Here is a 17,948-nt window from a genome sequence, read left to right as displayed (position 1 = left end):
ACCTCTTCGTGTCTGTCGTTCGACGTGACGTATCAGCTGTCGTTACGGCCGCCCCACGCAGGGTGCAGTCTCTGTCTCGTGACTGTGGTCACCCCAATCGGACTGACCACGCTCTCTCCGAAGATAATAGATAGCTTTTATTATATGCATCGAACGTGCCGGGCCCACACCCCACCCTATGGGAAAGAAACTAGGACGGTAAAACCTACCAATTCGACTGCGAACGAACGCCACGAAATTCTACTCTAACATTTTTTACTATTCGATTAGTTAAATTAACGTATCCTCTTCGGGAATATTGCCGCATACACGAATACCTTTATCACGTTGATCGCCATGTCACCCATATGTGGGTGACAGTCAGAGACAGGCAAAACCCTAGACTTCGAATAAATCTGAAGTTTGCCGATATGTTTGTCTCGTTTCTTTCTTTGGAACATTTTTAAAAGATGAAACGAGACAAACATATCGGAAAACTTCAGATTTATTCGAAGCCTAGGGTTTTGCCGCCCATCACTGGTGACAGTGCTTTTCACTGAAGAACTAAAATAAATTAATTCTGAAAGTTAAGCTTCGAAAGAAATGAATTTAAATGAAATTCGTGTATTTTGGATCAAGTTACAAAAATAAATACCACGACGGATGTTTGATTATGTATTAGGTCGTCCTAAAAGTTCGTGTCATTTATACTTCTATTTCTCAAATCAATATGTGAAACATACTCTTAAGTGTCACAAGAAAAAATAATCTGTCTCATTTCGCAATAGTTTCTCACCTCTCTCAGAGATTCGTTATACCGTTACTAGAAAATTTCTGTGGTTTTTTATTAAATTCCGACACAGTCTTCGGCACGAACTTCTAGGACGACCTAATAACTTCCAATAGCCTAGAAACAAAACTTAATGACAATAGAAATTTTCAAGAGTATCAGTCTGCCAGTCAACGTGTTAAAGTGTTTTCGAAGTTTAGTTCGAAACTTGGCAGACTCGCTAAACGGAGTGCAATCTGTTTCGACTAAACGTATGTAGAAGTTTGGAGTGGTCAGGCTTTCTTAGCATACTCGGTGGCAATGTTCGCGAGCTTCGAAAGGAAAACAGCGCGTTCAGCAGTAGGAGAAAATGTCGGGAGTTATCGTAACCCCGCATCTTCGTCGTTATCGATCCGCCTTCGCTGCTCCAACATCGCGATATTTTAGGACGTCGCAATAAAAGCCGGGAGATATATATATATATATCTGCGTTCGTGGCAATTAATACCCTGACTGCGGATTTTATGCATTTGTGATACCAAGATTGTGAAAATGGATCGAGGTAGCCAGAGCTATGGAACAACATTTCGAAATAAATGATATACATTTCCTAAGATAGAATACATCGCTATGGAAAAGCGAGCTTTTTATTTAAATCGCGATCTCTGAAACGCAACGCGAAATTTCAGTCGGTGGTAGCAGGTGGGTCGGTAGCCGGGGGTTAAAGTTCGATTTTCGCGTATGTACGTTGGCAGATACGATCTTCGGCCGGTGGCCAGGTGGCCATGGCGACGGATCATGAAAATCGCGTGGCCGGGACCGATCAATACGAAGCGCGACTACTCCTCGGCCCCTGCCGCGCTCGTTTCTCTCTCTCTCTCTCTCTCTCTCTCTCTCTCTCTCTCTCTCTCTCTCGCTCTCTCTGTCACGTGCTGGCTAGCTCGTTCTTTCTCTTTCTCTCCTTTCTCTGGTGTCGCGCGCACGAGAGATCCCTCCCCTCCGCAATTCCAAGGGAAACCCCTCCCGCGTTGGCGTACGCCCCTTTCCGCGCGAGAAAGCACACACGACGTACGCACGCATGTGTACGCGACACGCGAAAAAAGCAGTAGCTCGTGCCGCTATCGGAGCGACGGGACGAATGGAGGGGAGGGGCATACGGGGATAAGACTGCCGGCGTGGAGAAAGAACGACGACGAAAGCACGCAGAAAGCAAAGGGTGAAGAACGAGAATGCGCCACGAACCTCGCACGGCACGTGCTCCGAAACCCCCCAACGAGACAGCGTCTCCAAGTCCTATTGTATCGCGGACGAAAGTCGTTCGCGAACAAATAAAATGTAACGACGTGGAAAAAAAGAAAAGATAAACGTCGATGCGTTAACTATCCCGTGGCTTACCTGTTTATTTCTTCACCTTCTCTCAGGATCCACCTTCTACCTTACGACCGATGTACGTGAAGGAGCACAAAGAGACACACACAGACACACACCAGAGACACAGAGAAAAACACTTTTCCTTCGAGACGCGACACACTCTACTCCGCCTCGTGCTTCCTCGACGTCGTCTACGCTTTTCCCTCTTTCGTATTCCACCGAATCTTTCGATCACCACGCGGTACCGTGCACTGTGCAGAACTAGCTTGTGCGATACGCGTCTATCGCTCTCGTGCTCGTCGGTGTATATCACGCCGGTCCCTGATCTTCTCTCTACTCTTTCTCTACTCGTGCACCTACTACTATCACGCTCTCGCACCGCCGCCCGGAACAGAAGGGGAAATCAATGAAAGAAAAGTACGACGCGAGCGCTCGTAAATCGGCATTTATGCTCGCCTCCTGCGATCGTCGGGTCCCTCGATTTCACTTTGACCAGCGACGCGAATACGAGCGACGTGTAAAATCTTCCGGAGTCGAGACCACCGAGCATTCGTATCCGTCGATCGTAAAAAGAAACTCAGTTGGAGTACGTGTGTATGCGTATGTGTGTGTGTGTATATGCGCACGAACATGTGTGTACAAAGAATAGAATACGAGTATGACTGTGTGTACGTAACGTGTGAACTGTAGAGGATTACGCGAGACTAGAAATTAAAGCGTTAAACACTATACTAAAGAAACGGAAATAACGATACGACACGGGCGGAGGCTGCCTAGAGACTGGCCGCACCGGCCTGACTCGAGCGGCTTGCACCGTTCGGCGAGCTCCCTCGGTCAATTTCGGCGACGCTCGGACGGGTTCGCCCACCCTCGGCTCAGCCCGTCGCGAACCCCCCGTTTGTATTACGTATCTCCTCCCACCAACCCGTTCGCGCGCGTACGCTGCGAGGGGTTGCCGATCGAACTAATAAGAGACGTATGCGCGTTCTTAAATAAACTGCGACCTCGCCGATCGAACGAGCACCCCTCGACCATGCGAAAACCCTTCTGTTCAACCCCGGTCGAATTCGAAAAATTTCCAATTTGCTCGAGTGTACTCTCCTAACCCTATTGTTGTGCTCCGAAACAATGATATCGAGCGCCATACTTTTTCAAAGCAAAAAAATTAACAGCCATCGAGGAAAGAATCTTTCCAAATGGTGAAATGGTAAATTCCTAAAAAGAATCGAATGTTTTCTACATCGTTTAAATAATATGTTCCAACTATCGGGAGTTAACGCGACTTCTATTGGTCGCGTAGCATAGTTAAGCTTTTATCGGCGACTCGATTGGATCTGCATACGTAACAAGAGTGTCGACACTCGCGAATCGCTTCGCAGACGATATTCCAGCGTCCCCGACCCTCGAGATGTTTGCGGGGGTTTGTTCGCCCGAAATGTTTGCAACATGGCTCCCCGATATTACGTAGACGGAGGTATGCCCCCTCTCCTGCCTCCCTGGTTGCTCGCATCGCCACCCTCCCTCCCCCCTTGTGTCAGATCATGGCCAACCCTTCACGGTTTTTGACCCCCGCTGTCCCGGGTGCGCTATCGGCGTCGATACAAGAGTTCTTTTACCCCTTACGAGGCCGCACTCGATCGGGAGTGAACTCGAAACCACGAATTACATCGTCGAGACTGGTGGACGTTTGCCAAAGACCACGAGGATCGACTTTTTCCGAGAAAATTGATCGAAAAGAAAATACCACCGTCTCCCCTCCACGCGGATGGAAAATACTAGGCAACACTTGTACGAGTTTCATTGCAAGTCAAGGGGTGAGAGGTCTTAACCCATTTAAGGGCGAAAAGTCGATGCACCTGTGTGTACCCTCCGATGCGATTATCTCGCTCCGATTGCTTTCCTTCGATTCATCGATTCTCGCTTCCGGTGTCTCGTTCCAGAGGCGTAACGAACTCCGTTTCAACGTTTAATAATAATAACATCATTCCTTACGAGCGATCGCGTTCGCGAAACGGAGAAGACGCGAGCACAGACGTGGCGTGCCGCGAACCAACGCGGGAGAGGATCGAAAAAGCTGCATCCCTGACCTTACCCTGGCTTTATCTCCGGAGATCGGGAAGCCCGGTCCCTGAAACGACGATGGGCCAAAATTATGCGCCGCTGACGAAACAAGGCGAGCAACACTTGGCGGTCGTGCCAATAACCGCGAACCGGTGTTTTCAGGAATTCGTTTCCGTTATCTTGCGTCACGCAATAGGCCCGTAGCGCGATATAGACGGCAGTTTTACATCACGAATCGTCAACGACAGACTGAATTACAGAGAACTTAAAAGCCTACGCCAATAACAGCGCGCGACGATGGACGATGGCGATGGACAGATCGTGAGTTCGTAATCGTGTACAAGCGATCGTTTTTGGAGCGATACGAAGCCTTGGCGGTGAATCGATCCGATTTGAGAGAATCTGGACAACTCGGATGAATCGGAGCTGCTGGCGAACGCGGCGAAGGCTCGTCGGTGCATGCACCAACTGTCCACGAGTGAAATTATAAATACATCCGCGTATAAACACTATAAATATACACGGCGATGGTATAAGGAAAAGCTTGTCCGAAGCTTGTATGTATACCGTGGAAACAAGCAACGCCGTCGATCTATCAAAGCACCGATACCGTTGGAAACTCGTTAAAGAATTCCGTTGCGCCTTAGACGACCGCGGCGGGATCCAGCCAGGGATATCGTCCTCGTTATTCTCTTAACAATTTATTGATCCGATCAAACGGATACTTTCCAATTTCAGGCAATCCTCGTTGATGGTTCTAAATTATCTCGAGTCGAACAATTTAGATCCGAGGCGGGTTAACGATCTCACGCGGGGTCTAGTTATCTCGCGAATCGTTGAATTGTACTTTCAGAAAATGAATTACTACGGACATTTCGAACGATAACGATATTCGCGGATCGCGTACGCGACAGGACCCAATGTCACCGTCGCAGAGACGCTGCAACGGACATTGTCTAGTCGCGCGAGAAAGAAGGGAGCGAAGCTGGGATCGGGCCACGAGAACTTGTAACAGATGCGGAACGGTATGCAGGAAAAAAAAAGTAGGGACACGTACAGTAGAGACGCATATGCGAGTATGCGTCCATTATTCTCTGTAGCTTTAAAACCGGCCACGCGGTGCGTGAACGCGCGACAGGAAGTTGCCACCGCATTACCGTTGGAACTGTGAAAGTTTGCTAGCCCTCCGATCGCCTCGACGACGGATGAAAAGGAAGCAATTTTCGCGCGACGTTGCCCGTGATAAAAAAAAAAAAAAATGCGACGATTATTCTACAGCTCTCATAAACAGGTCTCTGGTATTCGGCATTAAAGGCAGAAAAAGTCGATATCTCGGTTGCTGTTGATCTCAGTGATGAAGATTTTCTTTAAATCCGATAGGAAGCGAATACTACTATTTTACTATTTATTTTATGCCGTTCGCATTCGACCGCGTGCTCCTTCGTGAATCATTAGGTGACCGTCTTTTCTTTTCCGAAACTCAGATGTTTCGATCGATATTTCCGATAACTGTAGCTCGGGGTTCCAGCCGCGTAGAACAGCAACCCCTTTTTAGCCCTTTAGGGGTTGAATTTCGAAATATTCTTGTATATATCATAAAGGAAGCCTCTGTGCACAATTTCAGCTTTCTAGCTTCAAGGGTTTGGCTTGGGCGTTGATATGCCAGCGAGTCAGGGCTTTCGTGATTTAAACAAAGGTCGAAAGGTGGCTTCAGAGTGTCTTCCGTACGCGCGAACGTTCGACGGTTCTGGGATCCCTTCGGTCTTTGCTAAACGAGATTTATCGCCACGGAGGATCAGAGAGAGGTACCATAGATCGTGAATCATTTCCAGCGTGGACGTGGTTGACAAACGCGAGGCGTACCCTCTTTCGTTAAGTCATGATCCAGCTGTCGAAGCTACGTTTTCAGGGTACGGCCCCACCTCCGTCATCGATCCGGTTGGACGACGTGCACGGACATAATTCCACCGCGGGAGCAATAATTCCGTCCGTGAAGTTTCTGCGGGGTCGCTGAACCCCCGTACGGATTCGTCGATGTCTTCCAAATCTATTCCGAATCTACCCTGCTCCGCCCCGAACTCAACTCGAACTAGGAAGACTAATTTGAATACTTTTCTCTTCGTATGAAACATTCTGTATGTATAAAAGATTATCCCTTCGCAGACACATGTACAAGGGGTGAGAACAACCTTTGGCTTTTCGTTGCCGAGAAAAAAATGTGTACGCGCTCTTATAACAGAAGTAATAGCGCTTGAAAATAGTTGATAGATTGGGATTATCGATTGAATAGTTTAACGAACACTTTCGGCACGGTAACAAACGTTTCGAGCCAATGCGATCATCATTGAAGCAGCGCCAGACGATACCGTAGATACGTCCACAAATACTGGCCGGGCTTAAATATACACGAGGGTTAAGAACGATAATGGCTATATAAATACCCAACGAGAAGATAGGTCGGACATTATATTCGTCGACTTTTGCTTTATTGAAAAATGCTGATATCGATTCATCGATAGACAATAACGCGAACGTCGGGCGTTTTGCTCGTTGCGTGCCTCGATGCTCGGTTCCACGTTTAAAAATCGATCGGTTGCCAACGTATTATCGTCCAAATATGGAAGAGGGATAACGATTTCAACGAGTATTTGCGCAAAAGCGAGGCGCGATCGATCGATTCCCTCATCCTTCGACGAGCAAAATTCTCGTTTGCGCAACAAATTTCGAACGAGGAATAAGATATAAGAATATAAATTATTCGGTGCGCGTATATCTGGATAACCGTACGAACTGTTTCTCGTGTCTTTATTCGTCGAAACGAGTCATCGAGCGAGAAATAAACAATTATGAAACGAAACTTTGCCCGCGTCTAATGTCAACAATTGGCTGACGCAATAGTGTTCCCGACACTAGATGCGATCGTATCGCCACGTATCCGAGGAAACCTTACTATTCGCCTCGAAGTCCACGAACAATGATTGCGTAACGTAAACAAACGCTTCCAGGGTGGAAAAACGGCCGCTTGGCCGACGACCGCTGAACGCTCTTTGCGTCCGTGCGTGCGATTCTAAGAATTATAGGACCATTGAAATCGCTGACGTCACCGAACGTTCAACGACGAGCAGCAATAAAAAAAACTGACAGTGGAACTATTACCGCGATTACCAGCTTCGTCGGTCTCGACTCGGATGAAAATTGAACGAGCCGATCTCGTTGGAATGGTTTCCCGATCTCGGGAAATGGCTGGGTTGGTATTAAGCAGACTAGTCGTCCAAGTTGAGTCTGAGATATAAAAATGAACGACGAAGCGTACCCTAGGCGTTCGTGCAAACGGTGTTTCGTAGGTTGCACGTCGGCGTACACCCCACGAAGTTCGTTGGTAAAAACAGGAAGCTACCCTGCGCGTACACGCAATTAGTAACCGAGCACGATCATTTATTCAGCTCGGCCCTAGGACGGAGTTGATCGTCGAGGAGTGGCGATTACCATCGCCCCGTGTCTTCTCGTCGTTATCGCTGGACTCGCTCTAAACTCGAACGAAGTTTCGATAAATTGGCGGTGCGTGGGTATACATCCGCGAGACAGGGAGAGGGAGAGAGAGAGAGAGAGAGAGAGAGAGAAACAGGACGTTAATACTGTGTTTCGAAGGGGGACGCGTGGCCGTGTGTGCGATGCAATCATATTACGCGCGACGGACGAGGAGCGGAGAGAGGGAGGAAGATCGAGGGAAAAAGAACGACGGATGAACGGGGTGAGAGAGGACAGAGAGAATGGAGAAAGGTAGAGAAGCTCCATTGATTGGTCGGTGGCACGATGGAACGTTGCAGTTGCCCCGGGGGTATATGAACCCCGGCGGTAGCGCTGTCTCGCTCTCTCTCTCTGGCTCTTTTTCTTTCACCCTCCCTCCCGTAGTTTACCCTCCCTACGATTTTACCCCACGGCGAAACGCAGGCGCGTCACATGGACCCAGGAACGATCAATACGAGCTTCCCCAACTAGCTAGACCCGGTCTTTCTCCCACTCGTCGCTTTTCTATCCTCCTCTGTTCCACTCTCCGGCTATCATCCTCCTACCAGGTCTCCCAACCCTCGGTCAATCTTTGATATTTCCAGGCCGGGAATTTTCGTCGAAAAAACCTGCAGAGAAAAAACGCGAATTTACATTCGAATTTAATTCCCTTCCCGACGCTTCGCGCCATCCCCCTCTCGACCTACGCGCTATCTTTTCTAATTAGACGAATTGGATCGAGCGATTCTAGCCACCTTCGGTCGGCGATAATCGAATACACGGATTAGCGGCGACGGGCGCGGAAGGAATCGTGGAAAACGAGGCTCGAATCCTGTCCATAGATCGCGGATCTCGAAATGAAAGAAACGTGGCGCACGTACAAGTATACTTCGTATCGTGCTACTCTTTACGTTCGAGCTGTTCGTTTAAATACCAACTATCCACCCTTCGTCATTTTCATTTACCGAGTGGCCAACTCGTGGACCCCGAACCACGGAATTCGTTCGACTCGATCCTCCGACGGCGGTTCTTCCTGTTCGCAAGAAACGACCGAGTACAACGTTGGACGAAATAAATACGCTGCGGGCATTCCCTCTCCCTACTGGCGGATGGAAACGAAAATCGTTACCGCGAAACATAGGAAAACGGAAGTAAGCGGTACACGTATGTACTTAAAGGCGGTGTCTCTCGAAACGTTCATCGTCATCATCGCACTATCTAACACCCCTTTATCTCTCTCACGCACCATTGTGATCGAGGCCATCATCGCGGACGAAAGCGTCCCTCTCGAGACTTCCTGCTTGTCCTCGACGAGGACCCGCAGTGCCAGTTGCTCCATCCTGGATCTGCTTGATCCTTCATGCACACTCTCGCCGCTTTCCGTCATATCCTGTTACCGAACTCATTTCGCACTCGATCGACCGTCCTTGAGACGTTTCTTTCTTTTCTTTTTTTAAAACTCCCATGTGATTGGTCTTTCTTTCATTTTTGTGGTTTCTTTGATCGGTTCGTTTGATTTTTGGATTTTTTTTTCTTTTTTTTTTTGGTTCATTTTTTGTTATTTTCATTTTTCAGGCCGGGTTGCTCTAGAAGGAGGAAGGATCACAACTGAAAGAGACGAAAGGAACGCGACGGAGCACGATCGCGATCTCGTGGCCGCGTTGCTTTCGGCTGCCACGCCCAAAACTTCTCCGACCCGCGATACTGCGCCGTTGAAAACGTCAGCTGCTGGCACGCTGATACGTTTCCACCTCGTCTCGTCGATAATCCTGCGTTCGAAACGCGCTAAACGTCGCGCAGACACGCTCGCGATCCCTCGACCGCACAATTTACCCGCAGAAAGGATCGAAATTAAACGACGAACCAAGGAGAAATTTTCCGACGGTATCGAGAACCCGTTGGGATAAAATAATAAAAATATAAATACTCTATCCAAGTATTTTCAGCAGTATCGGGAACGCGAACGTCTCCTCGGACACCCCCACGGACTACTTCATCCTCGACGAATTACGATTATCGAAGCGGGTATCGATCGAAACTAATAAAGCAACCCCGTTTCGGCCAAGAGAGCGCGACGTGATCGGGTTTCGAGAAAGGAGAATGACGATGGCTGCCGAAAGGGATCCTTCGATTGGTCCTGTATCGAGGATGTTTCGGGGTGATGGGGGTTCAAACATATATTAATGATCGGCACCTGATAGCGCGCGCTTACCAAAAACACATAGATCTATGTACACAGAGATCGATAATTAATACTTTGCAATCATAACGGTAATAATAACAACAATAATATAACAATATAAGAATAGAACGATAATAATAATTCGAACGTCAGAAATTCACAGAAGCAACGAAAGTAAAGAAACAAATGAACATACCGGTTAACGATGAAAATCAGTGGTTGGAGGATGCCGATATCTGGGCGTAGAACGAAACGACGGTGGGTTAAGTTACTTTTCTTACTATTTTAGAATACAGGTTATCCCGTTTAATTTTTTATCTATGTTAACTAGTATCTCGTTTACCGTTAGTTTTAGAATTATTTGCTATTATTAATTCGTTTCGATGCTCGTTCGTTTTTGTGGTTAGTTTCCTTTTAAACGACGACCGTGCGTGCGCGTGCACCGTTTTCTCGTTTATCTCTCCTCGGGGCGCAACGACTTTTTACGGCGACGATTTAACCGGGTCCGAGTTCCGCGATCACCGGTGCAATCACCCGACAGTTACCCGAGATTCCTCGAACGTGTCTCTTGCTCACTAGTTCCGTACGGCCGCGACGTCGGCGACGGTTTTTCTTTTTTCCAGCTCGTCCGTTCGAACAATCGAGCCCGTGTGCGGTTCACGACGTTTTTCACGCAGAAACACTTCGATTCCTTAACGTTTCCGGCTAAACGGACTGGGGAAAAAAAGAACGACGAAATCGCGGAACACACCCTCCAAGTGTCTCTTTTTCACTCCCACCGGCCGACACTAAGGCTCTCTCCTCTCTCCCTCTACCTCGCCCTTTCTCGTCCGTGCCTTTCTCTCTTTTCGTTCCGCAGGGCCTCTTCTCCCGATTAAAGGATCTTCCAGACGAGGATTCCGTTGCCTTTTGCGTCACCAGTAAACCGATCGCGCACCCGAGATAACGCGCCGACGTTCCGCGCGATTCGTTTCGCGTTCTTAACGCGATATCCGAGAGAAGCGTGCCCGCCCGTCGATCGAGATCGAACGATCCGTCGACTAGTCGGTTAGGGTCCAGGGGGCGAAGGGAGAAAGAAAGGGGATCGAGGAAGGGTGGTCCAGAGGGACGAACGAAATCATATAAGAATCCCGACGAAGGCGCACGTGGAACAACGTATGAACGGTCCGTGGTCGGTTCGGCGAAGGCGTGTATCTTCCCCGGTTGATCGATTGATTTGCTTCGATTGCTTCGTCTCTCTTTCGTCGGGTGGTTATCGCTGCTGTCGTTTCTTGTTTTCTTTTCTTTATTTTTCTTTCGTTTAACGTTCGTTAACTCTTTTCTTATTTGTCGGTTGTTGTTTTGTTTTTTAACCCGGTTTTAGTATCGCCGTGCGATGGAACACAGACACACGGTTTTCTCGGTTATATCTCGTTGACACGTGGGCGGGAGAAAGCAAGAATGATCGGTATACGGATAGATCGGTGAGGACGACGACTGGTACATGTACCAACGATACGGAACGGTAGTTTTTCGTTGAAATTTTTCTGTTTGTTTGGCTTTTTTTTTGTTTTTTTTTTGTTTTTGTTTTTGTTTTTTTTTTTGGTCGAATTAAAGGGTTCAAGAAATGAAGACAGATGTACAAGCAAATAGTAAGAATGTTGCGGGTATAACGGTGTCTACAACGCAATGCCTTTATGTGGTGCGGTAACTAAACTGACGGAGCCAGCCACCGCCGCCAATCGCTGCACCCTCTGGCCACCGCCGCCGCCGCCCCCGACGGCGCTGGTTCTGGCCAGGCTCGCAGGGGTGGGAGTCGCGAGGGAGGAACGGAAGCAGAAGGAAGAGACAAAGACGGCGAACGATGGAGAGCGAGACGGGAAACGCGACGTTGGAATGCACGCAGGCGCTGGGGAGAGGCAACGACTGCACCCACCGCCCTGTCGCGATCGCTGAATGCCGTCGGGAGGGGGCGGACGATGACGAGAAATGGAGGGAGAAGACGGAAAAAGCTGCGGCGTCGGAAGAAAAATGGAAATCTCGCGAAAGGGGGTTGCGCGGAGGGTGCGCAAGCGCAGCGAATCGAAGAACCCGAAGGCAATGACTGCATCTTCCGGATGCCACCGCCATGGTTGACCGTTCGCTCGGCGGTCGAGGGGGGTTGGTGAATCGGGCCGCAGAGAGGGATGAGAACGGAGAAAAGTCGCGGCCGGGGACGTCGGTGTCTGCGCAGACGCCGGACCGTTGAAGGCTGCGACCCCTTCGAAATCGTCGTGACGTTAACACGTTGGGCGCGGTGGAAACGATGACGAAAATCCGTCGGGCGTTTCCGTTCCGGTCTCCTCGAATTCGGGAAACGACCGCTTCATCGTCACCGGCGCAAGACCCACGCGACGCTGGTATACGCGTCGTTGGATCGTCTCCAGCAAAACCTAACTCGGTTCATTCTAACTCTTTATTTACTGAACTTTTTTAAACTTTTTAAAATCTAGACGTCCATCTTGGTCTTGTATCACCATATAGAGTTGTCTCCAACAGACTTCCGAAAGAAACAAAACTTGAACTTCAGAGACGTGGAGTTGAAATTCAGAATAGATTTCAAATTAATACAGTATCGTGAGAAAATCGGCAATAAATAAAGGGTTAGAATGAGACGAGTCGTTCGTCGGGGGAATTCTCGAGCAAATAAATGAAGGGAGAGAGAAATGACATAAATAATAAGTAACGTCTAGAAGCAAAGGACGTACACGGTGCAAGAGCAATCGTATCGGTGCACGTGACCGTATCAGTTTCGTCGGAGTCCGGAAAGAACGTGACAGGTCAACTTGGTCCCACGAACGAAAGGGAACTGGAAGAGCCTAAGGATAATTGGAACGCGAGTGCATGAAACGAAGAAGGGATTGCCGAGCTCCAGTGAATCTCTGGCCTGTGTCCGTCAGCTGAAGAGAGAATACGGAGTCGAGGGCGATTGCGAAATACGCACGCGCCGACGAAGGGTCGTAAACAATGGCTGCTCTCCTAGGAGACCCTCGGAACCTTGCAGCCACCGATACCGATTGAAGGGATGCCCGCCAAGAACAGAAAGGAGACAAAGGCCGACCCGCCGGTCGAGTAACCGCGGAGGGAACGGCGAACGGCTTGAAAGCCGGCCAAGAAAATCGACGAATTAAGGGGTTGGAGGGGTGGACGTTGTACACCATAGCGGTACGTCGTTGGCATACAGGTGGCAGAAGATCGAGTTCGTAGTAAATTACGAGGGAGAAATTTCGTGTTAAATTTCCAGGTTCGATCGTTCGGACAGTCGCGAGAAACACGGAGACGGTTCGAGCAAACGAATATCAGAGGTCCTCGACTCGCTCGTTTGAAAAATTGATGGCAACCCCGTCGATAGAAAAACGCGAGGTAGACGTCGTTAAACCGGAGAGACGACAAATTTAACGCGAAAATATTATTCGACTATTCCGACGGAGGTTCTCGTCTCCGAGAGACGGAGAGGTTGGATTGGAGAGAGAGGAAGAGAGAGATGTATCGCCTACCCCTAGACGCGGGGGAGCGTGCACGCGCGCAGGGTCGAAACGAAGGGAGGAAATTCAGGTTCCACGAGCGGACGAAAGAGAGGAGAGCTCGAGGAAAAGGGGAAACGGGAGAGAGGAGCGGGTTGGCGAACGCGAGAACGCAGGCGCCGCGTTGAAAACGGAAACCTCTCGTCCCAGGGGTTCACCTCCCTCCAACGGAAGAGCTTTTCGACCGCGCGAATGCGGCCAAATATTCCCCGTGCCTTTACCGCACATCGTCCACACGCGCCCCTCCCTCCCCTTTTAACGCGCGCGGATATTCGCGAAATTTTCCGGAGAGTTACGCTCGAACCCGTATTCGGAAAATCCGCTATTGTCGGGTTTCACCGGGACCGTAATCGTTTTGACTTTTTCACTTGCGTCGCCCTGTACTTCCTTTGTTCCCCATCCTCGGATCGTTTCTTCCTTTTTTTTGTCTGTCGCGGGTATAAAAACTGTTAGGGGGCACCGCGATCGAAGGGTCCTTTCGAACCCTCGGTTACCTGAAGGATCGCGCATTCATCGACGAATATTGTAACGCTACCCTTGCTGGAGTCTTGAGCGAACACGTGCCACATAAATGGATCGGACAACGGTTAATCGCGCAATATACGAACGACGAAAGGAAAATTAATTAAACGAGGAACGCGATTGTATTTTAATTAAAGTACGCGATGTTCGCGTGGACTCGAGAAGAGCAATCCTTATCCAACCCGAGTTGAAAAACACAGCAAAATTGTAAATTGCTCGGTGGGACCGTGTGTTTTAAAAGATATCGAACGAACAGAAATATGATTGAGTTTGCACGAGTCAGACCTGTAAATATTCGTACCATCTATGTCTTAAAGAAATTTGTCCAAAGTATATGATAGGTTCGACGGTTCCATGTAAATTTTTCGATTGAACACGTTGACGCCGACTTGCACGACTGGTAGGTCGTTCGTGTCTGCTCCGCGCGGCGGTGCGAACCACCGGTGGGTCACACGCGTTATGCCGAACAATGCAACCTGATACCGCGCCGCCCCACCACGCGGACACTGAAATCGAGCGCCGCCGCGCGGTGCAGCATCGAAAAACCGCTGCTGGCGTCAACGTGTTCAACTACTGGAAACTACATTATCGCACATTTATCGTAATTTCTTCCCTTTGACGAATGACTTTTAGAGTTAACTTTCTTAGTTGAATGAGTTTAGCGAAATTACTCGTGAATCCTGGCCAGATGTAAAGGAGCCCGAGTCCTGGATGTCCTTGGTCTGGGTTAGGTCCGAGTCTGTGTTAAACATGTGCACGCGTAAAGTTTGTACGTCTCTATAACAAGGTATAACAAGGTGCGAAGGCCTTCGATGCCATTCCTGCGACGACGCTTCAATTTTCTCCATAGTTGATTCTCCTCGTCGCGAACGCGCCTTTCCGCGGCGAGAAAATAACAACAAGCCGTTGATTATCGGCTATCTTATCGACGATCGTCGAATCCGAACGAGAAGAGGCGTCGATCGATACGTGTACGCGTACGCGTACGAATATCGTTTCCACGCGTTACTGTTCGCACGAGTTAACGAACGGGCCTCGCTAATGACTCGAGTATGTATCGCGGACGCGAATCGATCATCGCGGGAGAAATAATTGGTCGGCTCGATGCCACCCGTTATGTTTGCATTACGAGATACAAGATACGCGGATGAAAAAGCCGCGCCGAGAAAAGAGCTACCCAGAAGGGGGTCGAAAGAAAGCAAACCGGTAGAGGGGACGGGGAGAGAAAGAGAGAGAGAGAGAGAGAAAGAGCGAAAAAATGAGGGGATGATAATCTAATGGTAAATAGCATGCATACAAGGACAGAAGGGAGCAAGGGCGTAGACAGCGAAAAGTCAGACGAGTCGCGCAGACTCCGATAAAATATGACTTTCGGGATGTATTATGCGTACGTATAACTCGCTATGCGAGATTATGGATGTAAGCTCGTTGAACAAATTATTAAAAATAAGAATATTTATTCATAGAGCGGGGGAGGGGGGAAATTTCATCTTATACCCTTGCATTGCACAATAAAGGGGTTGAATAGAAATAAAAATTGAACGAATCAAAGCGCAACCAAACACGAAAACATATGTACGTTATCAACGATAATACACGGACAATGCACGACGTTGATTAGCACCTACGCCTCCAAAATTTCTATTCGTCTTTAACGTACGTTCCGTTTTCGCGTGGTAAGGGCACGAAACCCCGGTTAAATAAATAAAGAAAAATGCAAATCAGCCGGGCTGAAATATATATTTCCCGGGGCTCGATCAAAGTCGCGACGATAAAAAGACAGGCCAGACAGTCTCAGCAGGGGCCGGCGGCGAAGGGATGCCGCGTAAATCCCGAATCCCGTCTCGGGCAATTTATAACACTCCTCCTCTTTGTCCCGAACTTCCGTTCCGTCGAGTATCCTGGGAACAGGGAGCACCTAGCCCAATTGCCCCCTCTTCCTACGCCATTGGCCGTGTGGGGCGGCGGGAGAGGAGCTCGGTGCCTAACGGCACAGGGGTTTCGAATATCGATCTCTCGCGTTCGCTCTCCCAGTCGTTCGCTCTCGCGTTCGGATCCGGTTGGCTCTCTCTCTCTCTCTCCTGGGTTCGCGACGGCCGCGAGGGGTGGGAGAGGACAGAGACGGGAAGGGTTCACCAGGAAGTCCCAGCCAAAGCCCAGGAGCGGAGGACATTCACCGGCGAACGAGCAAACACACGCCTATCCGCGAAACTTGCCCGGAGATCGCTCTCCAGTCCGAAACTTTTTACAACCTGACTCGATTTTCGGCTCTCGTGCCTCCCCGGACCCAGGGGAGCACTTCTGCACACCCTCGAGGCCGCGGAGAACCACCCGCGCTCCGAAACGATGGAGGGTTTCTCGAATTTTGATAAAAAAAAAAAAAAAGTATAGGATGGAAACAAAATCTAGCGAGTCCAAGTCTTTTGAAAATTAAACAGAAAGCGTTGGATCATGACTGACAAAAATCAATCGTAACCTGGTATCCAGGACGCGCGAAGAGGTGTATATGTTACGGTGAACGTGATAAACTGGGGATTATGCATAATCTCCGCTAAAGTTGGTGAACGTGATAAATTCTGGAATATTTATCAAATTCACCGGTGATTTCATATAATCTCCGACTCGTAACGGGGAATGTGATAAATGCACTCGAATCCGTCTACTTTCGAACTGCTCCCCGATCGAAAAATGGTATTGCAATTCCAGGTTGGTTTAGAGGAGCGAAACTTCGCAGGCTCTATCTCCAGGAATTATGCAGGTTCATCGATCAATCGTCGCGGTTGGTTAACAGTGTTAACTTAACACGGTTACGCGTTCTCCCGAAACTGGTAGAACTATCCGGGAAAGTATCCTCCGGGGGCCTCGCAGGCTCGCAACCAAGTTTCCATAATTCCATCCCTTCTCGCATCCGGCGCGCCGTAGCTGCGCTTGCTCATCCGGGAGCGCAGCCTGGCCAAAGATAGATGTGCGCGAGTCAGGCTCGTTTCGCGTGTTCCCTTGGTGCACGGAACGTCGCGTGGACCCGGGAACGAGGCTGCACACGTGCACCTAGCCGCACCCGTGCACCTCTGCACCCTGACAATCGACCGGTCGTTACGCGCGCGGATTACGCGGTTCCCGCTCCGCGTATTAAACACACGCTGCCCTCGTTAGCAGTTTTCGGTCCAACGAAATTGCGAGCTTTCCGTGCAAATTGAATTAAACGCTTCCCGGGAGGGTGGCCGCGGAAAATGGTACACTGGAAACAACCCGGCTCGATCCCGCGAACGTCGACCCTATGCAACTCCAAATAATTTACGTACGAGCTCTTTTTATTCGGTCTGGGTGTCGACGTTCGTCTCGATCGAGCCGGGATACAACGAACGTTATTTTTTCTATGGAAGTTGAGCAAGGGAAACACCATCCTGTATAGATTCGAGATCGATAACGTTCGTAGCGAAAACAATTGAAATCGTTACTCCCCGACGGACAAGCCCTCGTCCTTCGCAACGTTGAGAATGAAAAAATAAATACAGGACGATCGAGTAACGCTACACATTTCGATAACAGAGCAAACACGTCTCTGCGCAAACATTTGCCAAGAAGGACGACCGTTGGCTCGTCCAGCCCGGTTAATGGATTCTATGGAGCTTATTGGGTTACACAATTCGGGGATAACATGTTTCGGCTTTCACCGTGTCGGGGTACACACGTTGTCGCTTTAAGTTTTTAACGTTCGAATTGTCCCGCGGTTCGTGTTCCCACAGGCCGGCCCACCAGAAACAGGATACCTCGACATGGTCGCTATATTAAATAATAGGAAAAAGCGCGCGGCTTCGAACGTCGTTTTTAAATGAAATTTAATGGCTTCGAGAGAAAGAAGCATCGGCATTCAACCATTTAACTAAGAAAAACTAACCCGATATTTCCTCAAATTGAGTTGTTCCAACGGGAACAATAATGTACCGCTGATCTTTCTTCGTAATTTAGCCCGTCTAGACCGCCTGAAACTCCTGTAATATCGAGGTTGGTTCTA

The 17,948-nt window shown here is 49.1% G+C and overlaps 1 protein-coding gene across 15 annotated transcripts in view; it reads right to left on the bottom strand.

The window, feature by feature from the left end:
- LOC128882856 (ELAV-like protein 2) overlaps positions 1-17,948 on the bottom strand; it is a 62,386-nt gene that overhangs the window by 31,481 nt on the left and 12,957 nt on the right. For 4 of the 15 annotated variants that reach the window (XM_054134730.1, XM_054134710.1, XM_054134754.1 and 1 more), the window contains exon 1: positions 8,934-13,043. The exons of 2 other annotated variants lie outside the window; for them this stretch is intronic. The gene's annotated coding sequence lies outside the window, so the exon portion shown is untranslated. Of the gene's footprint in view, positions 1-2,143; positions 3,055-8,114; positions 8,317-8,933; positions 13,047-17,948 lie in introns of those variants that run through there. 9 more of the 15 variants (XM_054134719.1, XM_054134740.1, XM_054134638.1 and 6 more) reach the window with 8 other exon arrangements.

Source organism: Hylaeus volcanicus, chromosome 1 (genome assembly GCF_026283585.1).
Source record: "Hylaeus volcanicus isolate JK05 chromosome 1, UHH_iyHylVolc1.0_haploid, whole genome shotgun sequence".
In the NCBI taxonomy this organism is placed as follows: Eukaryota; Metazoa; Arthropoda; class Insecta; order Hymenoptera; family Colletidae; genus Hylaeus; species Hylaeus volcanicus.
This window is presented reverse-complemented; position numbering and strand designations above follow the sequence as displayed.